The following is a 12,143-nucleotide window of genomic DNA, read 5'->3' as shown; positions in this document are numbered from 1 at the left end:
TTGAAATTATTTTTATTCCTTTTTGAGTTTGATAAATTATTTTGAGAAATATCATTACAGTTTTAAACCAACATACAATTTCACGGGATTTTGCGGAAAAAGCGCTATCGGCGAAATCGTGATATTTCACTAACCCTAAAGATAAAAACAATTACTTACTTAAAAAAAGCCCCAACAGCATAGGAAACTTATGGCGCATGGAACCTTTTAAAAAGTATTTCGTTGAAATTTTGTTCCATGTCCGTTAGAGTGTCATAATTAAATCAATTTTCAGCGCAGTGATATGTAGATATCTTTTTGGGTTCTTGACAACTCCCAAATAATTTGGAACGATTGGGTTAGTCACATTTTTACGAACGGATCAAAAGTTTGCATGGGATTTTTTATGGGAAACCAAGTTTACGCATTTTTTTTTTGAAAAATTGAAAAACGAACTATTGGTGTAATTCAATATCATAACTAATTAATTAATTAATCATAACTAACTAATTAATTCAATATCAATAATTGTGAAAAACACTCAAAAATCTTCAGAAACAAAACAAAAAATTAACATGATAAATGCGAAAAAAATAAGAATGTAAGAAAAAAATAAAATAAGAGCAGTAAAGTTTATGTTGCGACATAAGTTGCTCAAAATGACCTCTTGAACACGTAAAAAATAAATGAATGGACATTAGAGGGTTAAAATATGAGAAATAAAAAAGTTAACTTTAGTCGTGATTTTTTCAGTTAAAACTGAACTTTTAGTGGCTTTACCTTGAAAACGAAGCACTTTGTCGAAAAACCTGTTAAGTACTCTTCGATTGCAAAATTCATTCGAGGAAAAAAAATCTATTTTTTCAAAAAAAAAAATAATAAAAAAGGCCTGAGCCTGCCGCTGGGTCAAATATGAGCAAAATCGGTCAACATTTACCCATTTATACTCGAAGGTGAAGTTTGTATGGGAAAAATCGGAAAAATGTCTGAAATCCCCAATTTTCATACAGTTTTGTCTGTAGGGTGCGCTATTTCCATCCAAATATTTCCAAAAGTGAGATTCTCATTGTAAAGAAGAATGGGCAAATTTGTATGGGAGCTGGTCCAAGGATGTACACGAACGGGACCAACTTTTTTTTTCTGATGAAAAATGGCTAGAAATGACATATTTTGCATCTATTCTCTTAAAATTGACTGTTTATACTACAACTTGACAATATTTCCACATTTCCTACTCATAACATGATTTTTTGCCAGCTACACGGAAAAAAGTCAATTCTCAAAATCGTAAATTCACGAATGCGAGAACCACGAAGGAATATATTCACGTTTATAGTGCAAATGCACCATACTCAGGAATAAATTCCTTCGTGGTTCTCAAATACGTGAACTTAATTCACGATTATGAGAATTGATTTTTTTCTGTGTATAAAAAATTATATGCTGTGTCTGGATTTCGAATCATGATGTTATTAACTTTTGAACCCCGGGCTTTAGAGAGTTGGTACAGAAGACTTTTTATCTCAGCGAGATCTCTCGAAAAAAGTTGGTCCCGTTCGTGTACATCCTTGGATCAAATCCACCCAATCTCCTTCTATGTATGTAAAACTCAATCCTGAAAAGTTATTTTCGGGATCATTAGCTGAAAAAAATGTATGGAGCCTTGTATGGGTGAACCAATGACACAAAATGACATCTTTGATCAAAGGGAAGAACCCAACAAAGTTTGAACCAAGTAATAAAATATAAATAACTAAAATCCACTTCCGGTTTTAGAGGAGGAATTCTTTAATGTTACTTCTAGTTATCTGTGCTATACTTTCACATATCAACTGAAATAGCTTTTATTTAAATAACAGAGAATAACGAACGGTGTACAAATGCGAGAATGCTTCTGAACTTTTAGGATAATTGAATCAAATATTCCAAAATTCTGTTTTGTATCTTGAAACAAGTCTAACTAGACCCGCAGCATCACAAAACACATCTGTCAAATTGAAATTCAACATCAAAAATTTAAACCCAAAAAAACGACGCCGGTGCTGGCGACACACTTGCAACTCAACCGGAAGTGCGGTTTTCAATCCGCATGCCGATGATGAAAAGCCTTGATGGCGCTAAGGCAACAGCGACTATACGTTTACCTCAGGGGTGACCAAAGTATGGCCCGCGGGCCAAACGTGGCCCGCGAGGTGATTTTTTGTGGCCCGCAGACCCATTTTGAATAATTATGTAAAGTGGCTCGTTGATCAATAGTAAAGTGATTTAATATTTCTTAAAATAAAGGTTTATTTCAAACTATTTTATGTTCTTTTTTTTATTCTGTGTTATTATAAAACTGATTATTTATCCATATTTTGATTCCCATTTTACTACATGAATATATTGTTCAAAAATCTTTCTAATTTAAACAATTTGAATTAAATATGTACATATCAAAATTATTTTTATCAAATATTTATGGAAATGTTTATGAAACTTTCAAATTTAACTTAGTTAGGAAACTGTAATAAATCCAATAATTTAAACATTACATATTAATTTAAAAGTCATAATGACCCTTTTCATGAACTGTGTTCAAACTTACTTTGCACTTAGAAATCTTCCACCTCGGGATTCGAACTCATGACAGTTGGATAACGAATCTGATTGACTACCATCTCATTCAGACAGACAAAATTTATAAATTTCAATTGAAAATTAAGTGCAGTCGGCTGATATCAATTTGAAATGCATTTCTCTGCGTTTAGAATCATGTTGAGCATATTCGGGTTCATTCAAAAATAATTTGGATTTTAGTAAATTTTCGATAAACAGTTCCACAGATTTCATGTCGGCATTTTCAAAGTTGAAAAAAAACTTTAAAATTTCAATGAGAACACATGTACATTCAACTATAATCCTTTTTTCAAATCGCTTAAAAAATTAAATCAACAAATCTGATGGAAAACATTTATTTTCTATTTTTTTATATTTTTTAATAACGAAAATATTCAAAAAATAACAAAAATTTCTAAAAAATTTAAGTATTAGATATATTTTTAAATCTTTTTAATGAAAATAACGCAATTTAATTTTTCATTACACAGAAAAAATGATGGTAATATTCATCAGAAAATGGTGACAGATTTTGTGTCAAAAAAAAAAAATGATTAATTTTACATCAGGAATTGGTGAATATTCATCAAGTTCACATTTTTACACATTTGTTATGTAATATTACACAAAAAAGAGTTAATATTCAACCTAATTTTCAACATTCCAAAATTCAACTTTTTTTGCTGTGTATTTTTTTTTTAATTTGGCCCGCAAGCTCATTTGAGTTTGAAATTTGGCCCGGCATCCAAAAACTTTGAGCACCCCTGGTTTACCTGAAAGACGGCACCGAATTTCACTTTTGAGTAAAGCAAAAATGCATCCTTAGGGTGATCTTATCTCAATGTCATTCTTGATTTGAAAATTTCAGACTATTTCTCACTGTTTCAGACTGTAGAGCACAGGAAAGCAATCTATTTCGCTGTATTGAACAGATTATCAAATTACACTTCATATGATTTCGTACTGTTTAGTAATCAGTATTCATCTTTTTGACAGATGCTTTAGGACCACCCTAACACGATTACCCCTTGTCAGGCAAAATAAACGCGTTCATGTGTGTGCTCCCAAATGCGATCCGACGCCAAACCTCAAACTGACGGCAAAAACAGAGCCAATGCGGGTGTGGCACCGGCTTCTGGGAGCATTGATTTCAATTTCAGCTCACAAATGGTGCACAAACACACACAAGGCAGTGTCTGTCTCAAAAACAATAACCTGCCACACACACGGCTGTGTGTGTGTGTGTGTGATGATGAGAACGTGTTTTGGTGGCGATGCTTTCTCGTCACACAAATATCACCCCAGCCACACATTCGCCCTCTCAAGATGAATGACTTGGGTTCAACGTGACGTGCGCATCCAACTGTTTGACAAATCGAATCTTTTTGATCCTTGTTGATTGTGCACCATCAATCGGGGTGCGATTGATTTTAGAGGCACAGATAAGATGATTTGGAAGGTTGATTTGGTTTAGATATGGCAGGATTAAGAAACCTCTTCTCTGATTATCTGAAGGAAGTATATCTAAATCTAAAAATCGCCTGAAAAAACTCTATTTCAGAACATTTTTTCCCTTTTTGCAAAAAGTCGATTCTGCATGCAAAATTAGGCCGATGGGCACAATTTGAGCCAAATCCATGCAGCAGAACCCGGCCTACGGGATTGAAGTATTTGACGTTGTATAGAAATCAATTTAAAAGATATTTCGAGTTTTCAACTATCGATCAAAGTAACTGTTTTTAGGGTTAAAAAACACCCTTGTACATTTTTTAATGAAATTGGTGCAGATTTGGCGACGACTGTTTTGTGATTCCCGGAATAAAATGACCACCTAATGTTCAGATCGACCTGGGATTTTTTAATAGCATATAATTTCTGGATTGTTTGCAAGTGCGACGAACCACCCTAATTCTCCATACAAACTTAGGAGAAAAACCATTTGCCCCTGTCTAAATATTTATGAAAAATCAATGTGCACGTGTTTCGAACGGCTCAAAATATTATGTTGGAATAAATTAGATAAGACTAAATGCGATTAAATTCAATAAGATTCAATTAGATTCGATTAGTTCCGATTAGATTCGATTTGATTCGATTAGGTTCGATTAGATTCGATTAGATTCGATTGGATTCGATTAGATTCGATTGGATTCGATTAGATTCGATTAGATTCGATTAGATTCGATTAGATTCGATTAGATTCGATTAGATTCGATTAGATTCGATTAGATTCGATTAGATTCGATTAGATTCGATTAGATTCGATTAGATTCGATTAGATTCGATTAGATTCGATTAGATTCGATTAGATTCGATTAGATTCGATTAGATTCGGTTAGATTCGATTAGATTCGGTTAGTTTCGATTAGATTCGGTTAGTTTCGATTAGATTCGATAAGTTTCGATTAGATTCGATTAGATTCGATTAGATTCAATTAGATTCAATTAGATTCGATTAGATTCGATTAGATTCGATTAGATTCGATTAGATTCGATTAGATTCGATTAGATTCGATTAGATTCGATTAGTTTCGATTAGATTCGATTAGATTCGATTAGATTCGATTAGTTACGATTAGATTCGATTAGTTTCGATTAGTTTCGATTAGATTCGATTAGATTCGATTAGATTCGATTAGATTCGATTAGATTCGATTAGATTCGATTAGTTTCGATTAGATTCGATTAGATTCGATTAGATTCGATTAGATTCGATTAGTTTCGATTAGATTCGATTAGATTCGATTAGATTCGATTAGATTTAATTAGATTCGATTAGATTCGATTAGATTCGATAAGATTCGACTAGATTCGATTAGATTCGATTAAATTCGATTAGATTCGATTAGATTCGATTAGATTCGATGAGATTCGATTCGATTAGAGAAGAATAGATAAGATTAGAATAGGATAGAGTAGAGTAGAGTAGAGTAGAGTAGAGTAGAGAAGAGTAGAGTAGAGTAGAGTAGAGTAGAGTAGAGTAGAGTAGAGAGTAGATTTTGTCATTATTTGAACAAAATACATGAATATACATGAATTTAATTAAATTCAATTTAAAAATGTCATTCCAAAATTAGGAAAACGCATACAACATATAGAGTCCAAAAAAAGGCAACATACATACAATAAAGCATGTTATAAATTTTCAGCGGTAAAACGTGAAAAAAGCAACATGGATAACACTTTCATTTAAATCACTCATAACTTAATAAAACACGACATATTATTTGCACTCATCAACCAAATTACAATCTACCAAATTTATCTTTCCTCTCCTTGTGACGATTACCGTCAAATGTCAACCATCAAGTTTACGACACTTTGCCCAAAGTGGATAACTTTTGCCCAAGCTCAACATGCTCATATATCTGTACACAACCTCTTAAAATAACGTTGATAGCTAATTTGGACAGCGACTCCGAGTCCTCTGCAGCTTGCTGCTTGGACCCCACTTCACATAAACTAGCAGCAGCAAAAGGGGGTAATTAAAGCGCACAGTTTACATTTCTTGTGCTGCAGTCTCTTCTTGGATGAGTGGACTGCAGGCTTGCAGGAAGAAGAAAAAACACAACAACCAACATGCACTCACTTGTTTGGACGAAATTGTGCAAGTTTTAGCAAAATAGAAACATTCATCTTTTCTCTGTGGGGGAAGGGGCACTGTTAAGAAAAGTGTAAGATTTTTGTTTGCTTTTACATGAAACTGTATGTAATTTTACATGGTAATGTTTTAGGAAGTGCAATTTTACATAACTTCCATGTAAATTTACAAGTTTTTCGAACAGTGCAGCCAGACATCTCCTCACAGTGTCAGAATATGGTAAAGTGTCTTCGAGAGACACATATTTCAGCTTAAAGTATTTAGTTAAATAATTTCGTGTGGGAGTCAAAGTTGTTTGTGCAGAAAGGACCAATTTCTCGTCCAAGGCACTCTCTTTCTGGGGAAGGAAAAGTATGCGAGAGGACTCCAAGTCGGACAACTTGAGTATGTTTGAGCAGGTTATATTGGTCGCTGCCCTGGGAGGTAGCAGTTGGGGAGAAAGGATTAGATTTCCATTTATTTTCGAGAGCAGCTCTCTTTAGACTGGTAGCAAGACTTGCAGGCGTAAGTTTAGTTGTTCAACAACAGCCAGCTTATCTAATCCTGCTTGCAGTCCCGTATTTCGGGGGGGTGGAGGGTTGAGGCGAACATATTTTCGAAAGCTCTGGTTTAGTATGATAAATAGCTGCTCAGCTCAACTCTAGCCTCTGAAGTTGTATACGGCATTCCCGGGAATGCCAAGGAGCAAGAATTTACATTTTTTAATGAAGGATCATGCCCTGCTGCTCCGCTTTGCGGATCTTTGGGTTAAGCTCTAGAACTACCAGAACCAGAACTCGCTCACTCTCTCTCTCTCTCGCCGTAAAATGTAGCTCGTTAGAACCGTCCAAAAGTCCCGCCGGAGAAAGGGTTCGTTAACGACGGTGACGACGATGCACTTGCACATCCGAATCTGGGTCAGTTATTTGCTGCAAACGATGAAAGTATCAAATTTACTCTTGATTGCGAAGCCAGGTGAACTGGCTGAGCTGAGCTGCGAACGTGTCGACACTCTGCAGCTAATAGATCTTCGTTCGCTTGACCCTGACAGTTCCACAAGAAATTGTTGTTATTTTAAAACAATTTTGAATTTCAAAGTGGGCGCAAAGAACTGACTCCTAAAATTTTTTACATAATAATTTTCGAAACATGAATCTAAAACTCAATTTTTTGGGATTTCAAAGGGTAAACCCATTGTTAAAACGCACCGAACAATACGGCAAACTGTACCTTAAGAAATCTTGGAGTCTGAACAAGAAAAGGTAAGGGGGAGGACTAAAATATTGATTTATTGCACCGTTTCTGTAAGAAACTCCGGTTGCTGCTACAACAGCAAACCCAAGAACATCCGGTCCTTTCTCGGTGTGTAGCATCCAATAAATCATGTGCCAAAGTGTTGCTCTATTTACCGGTAATGTGTGTCTTGGGATGTTGAAAACGGTGGTGGTGGTGGTGGCGAAAACGGTTCTGAGTCGTACCTCCGGCAACTCAAGGAATGTTCGATATATTGGGAACGATTCTCGAATACCTGGCCAAGAGTTTTGGGTATCAGAGGTAGTAACGAAGTGGCAGTAATCGATTTGCCTCAGAGTCGATGATGATTGTCGGCTGCATTATTTATATCAATTGGGAGCGGGGGTTGTATGATGTATGGTTATGTGCGTCGATTAGAATGGTTTTTTGGTGCAAATTTTCAAATAAATTCCTCACTATTGTAACCATTTATCATTTACTTTTATGGGTTCTGCGATGTATCTACAATAAAATATATGAATTGACAACAATCTATAGACATTTGTGTAAGCAAACATGCACAAATAAGTCTTCTCATGCAGAAAATGAAGAAGATAAAACATTTAAACTACTCGACTCGACTAGATTATCCGAAGGCTTTAGCAAAATTTCACTTTAGATAATCGAATCAGGAAAAAAATCGTGTTGTCTTATTGTTTATTGTTAAGTTTTAGTATGACCTTAAAACTACTCTTAAGTGATTTAGATTTATTTATCCAAGATGGTGTCCAAAATGGCGATGATGAATTAATGAAAATATGCATTTTTCAATTTTATACGCAATCAACCGTTCAAATTTAACCAAAATGGGGTCGCAGAATTCGAATTTGATGTTAAAAGAAAGAAAATTTAAAAACGAAAAAAATGTATCCATGGTTCGATTATTTGAAGTCCCATACAAACCAAAAAAATACAATTATTTAAAAACAAAAGTGATTTTTGCAGACCAGCGCACCGCTTCACCGAGAAACCGACAAATTCGAACGATTAAAAAATTTCACATAATAACAAAAAACACAATTGTATTGTCTTCTTCGTTTTTATTTATCAAATTCCCAAAATAAGTTTTTTTTTATATTATTTTTACAACTTCTGAGCCATAGTGTGTGATGTTGCAAAATCTGGTTTGGGAGTCATGATTTTATGAAAAAAAAACGTTTTTCCTACACCCACAGTTGGGCGGCGCCATCCAAGAGAATAAAGAACACGATCTGGTAGTATAAAGGTACTGTGAACGGAAACAGAGGATACATCCCGAGATTGGCGAGAGCGTTATTCTCATGAGTTCATTTTCAAAGCAGTTCATCAACCAAAAAAAAGTGCTGATATCTTGACTCGAACCCAAGACCATTGACATATCGGACCGCGCCTTTGCCGTATCGGCCACCAAAGTTCGGTGGCTATGAGATGGTTATTTGGCAATAAAAGCCACTCAATGGGATGAACGCTTCCAATGAACAAATAAACACAATTTTGTGGTGATTAACCCGCGAGAGGTTTATTCTTTTATTTAATTTTGGTAGGGTTTTTCTCTAGGCAACATTCACAATTATTTTTAGTAATTAAGAGCGAGTCCACGAACAGGGCATACCCCTTTGTATGGGACGTCGTTTGGACCTCACCAATCTGCCTGAAATTTTCAGGGGTTGTTTGTACATATAAAACTAGCATCTGGCCAAAATATGAGCACTCTAGGTCAACGGGAAGTGGGGCAAATCGGGACACAAAGTTTGAAGGTTCAAAAACGTAAAAAATCTTAAAAAGGCTATAACTTAGGCAAAATTCAATTTAATTTCAAAATTCAAAATGCATCTTAAAGGGCTTCAAAAATGCAACAAAATGCAGGGTAGAGCATCCCAATTGGTTAATTCTAAAGGGAGTTATTGGCATTTTAGTGAAAAAATAGCATAATTTTCAAACTCAAATAAAAAAGTGTTCCATCCAGATATCAACTCGGATCGACCTGCAGCTTGTAGGGGACATCTGGAACTACCATCTGAGAGTGAGACCGCTTTGGGTAAGGCAGTTCAACATATTGAATAGACACTTTTACTTTTAGTGAATTTTTTGGTTGTAAATTTTTGCTCGGGGGACCACTTAGATCCCATTTTATGGTGATAATTCTATCATATTCGTGTTCCTGAGACAATTTCACCATAGAAACATACATAAAAATGTATATTATCATCCATTTTAACCCTTTAAAAATAAAAGATAAAAAAAAAATTAAGAGGCTGCTTTTTTTCTGGTGTCATCTAGTATTCTTGGAAACGAACTTGATTTTCAATAAATGTGAATCAAAGTTTTTTTTTTGTGATCCATTTTTTTATTTTTTGTATATATAAAAGTAAAAATTTATCACTGACTGCTTTGATCCTGATTTTACGACACAAACATTTCGCTGCAAAATCTGTCTTACAGTTCAAATGTGATTGATAATTGTAATTTCGTCTAAGTTTCCATCAAGCATTTTTGGAAATGAGTTTTGAAACGTTCTAATTTGACTAAAGTAGAAAGCTGTTAAAATAGCAAAAACATAGGTATTCCAAACATACTTAAAAATACTTAAAAATGGGCTGGGTCTCGAACTTATTTTAAGCATAGATAATATAGACATCTTCCATATCTGACATCTAATCCAGGCAGACCAACATTTATAAAAAAAAATATCGATATTGTAGGAAGAATAGATGAAAAATCTATTGGCAGAAATTTATTATTAAAATTGCACTTTATTCTAAAAAAAAATTAAAAAAATTAAAAAAAATTAAAAAAATTAAAAAATATTTTATTAAATAAAAATACAGGTGCACTAAATTAAATACCTACTATAAAATCATAACGATTGTCTTAAGCCACAAATGTCCGTCCGTGGTATATTAACTTCTTTCAATAATAGTTGTAGCAGCCAAACCTGATTTCAATGTTTGTTGAGGCAAAAAAAGCTTATGGAAAATATTTTTTAGCAATTTTTTGGTTTCATTGATTTGAATAAATTTTAACCAACTGATTAGAAGTTCTTTGTACAAAACTTTTGGAAAGTGTATTTATTTGTTCTCTTATATTTGACGGAAATTTAAAAAAAAATACTGCATGGAATTGAAAAAAAAACATCAGCTTATAAATGCATCATTCAGTTTCGTAGGTTGTAATCCGTAACTTAATTTCGTTTAAATAAACAATTTTTAACATTTAGCTTAATGTGAGCTTCAAATTTGGCCCGCCATTCAACAACTTTGAGCACCCCTGCGGTAAAGGAAATGATACTAATGAATCAGGAACCATGGGATTGATTTAATTTCTCTAGACCTCGCTTCATTCGTTACTCTCTCAGAGTGCACAACTAATTTGAGAGCTTTCGCCTCTCGGCCGGGTGCTGCGCATCTTTGGGTGCAACATTAGCTTAAGCCCGCCACATCTGTCTTAATTTACGACGACAGTCGGACGCGGCGAATCCGCGCCTAAATCCCATCCATCAAAACGGCCTTATTTAGACATCCGCCGGGAACAACAAATCACGGCGGCATCCTTGCACCGCACCGCATCCGCGTCACAGAATGCTGCTGTTGTAACCCCAGTGAGAGTGGTCGCGGGCATCAATCTGGGACATGGTCAGTGGAGGATTTCCCGCCCCGGTGGTGTGGACGATCCTGGCGAATTCAATCATGGATGGAACTCCTCGCCCCCGCTTGAGCGGACACTTCAGTCTTGGGGTTAACCTCACGCCCGGTCCGTTTCAAAGTGTTGACACGTTAAATTAAATTCCGGCATCGGTGGAATTTGCCTGCCATAATCTGGGCAAAACCTCAAAATCTACCCAGCGCGATCCATAATCACGGAATGTTAGTCTCTAATTGACAGATATTTATGGGCGGTGGCTGGCACGCGTAAGCCACCACCAACTAATTATCCGTCAATTTAGTGTGTACCAGGCCGGGTTCAGTTTGGTGGTTTTGGCCAAAAGCCCACCCTATTAATTAAGTACATGAACCCAGCGGAGCCTTCCCGTTTCGTCGCGCCATGTAAGGACTTAGCGGAACCAGCAAGTCGGCTCTAATGAATACTGCGTCCGCGGTCTTTGTCCGGCAGTAACCCTTAATGCAAACTTTAGATTTAGATTTCAGCCAACCTTGGCAAGCCAAGGGATAGCGAAGAAAAGGGTTTAACCAACAAATCGGCCCACGTTACGCTCTGCACGAATCCCACCGCGTTGATTGAGACAGAAATCGAGAATTAATGCAGTCGTTGTCGGACACATTTGGTCATGGGCAGCGGAGCTCCACACCGTCTTGCGAGGGATCGACTGCGGAATTAGTGCGAATATCGAGCAATTTAATTAACATCTCTCAGCAGCCTGTAGTCTGAGGTCTTTGTCAGAACATGGGAAAATCGATGGCGATTCCATATGGGTGGAGGATTATTGCTGTGTGTTATGGTCTGTGTTAACTGCAACGACGTGATAATTTATTACTGAGGCATCTCATTGAACTAGAGAGCAATTTTATTAGGAACGTCATGTATGGATGAGCCAAGTTGTTCACGCACAGAAATTAATCAAATTTGCAAAAAGTAAATATTAAAATGGGTTAAAAAAACCTTGATAACATTCTGGCAACACGTACAGAACCCATTCCGTCACTCATTGTCACACAATCTTGAATGGTTGGAAGATCCTCTGCTAAATGACTTTATT

The 12,143-nt window shown here is 35.7% G+C and overlaps 1 protein-coding gene across 1 annotated transcript in view; it reads right to left on the bottom strand.

The window, feature by feature from the left end:
• Positions 1–12,143, bottom strand: part of LOC6039093 — a 70,465-nt gene that overhangs the window by 33,569 nt on the left and 24,753 nt on the right. The window lies entirely within an intron of this gene.

This window comes from Culex quinquefasciatus, chromosome 2 (genome assembly GCF_015732765.1).
Source record: "Culex quinquefasciatus strain JHB chromosome 2, VPISU_Cqui_1.0_pri_paternal, whole genome shotgun sequence".
NCBI lineage: Eukaryota > Metazoa > Arthropoda > Insecta > Diptera > Culicidae > Culex > Culex quinquefasciatus.
The sequence above is the reverse complement of the archived record's forward strand: the minus strand, read 5'-3'. Positions and strand labels throughout refer to the sequence as shown.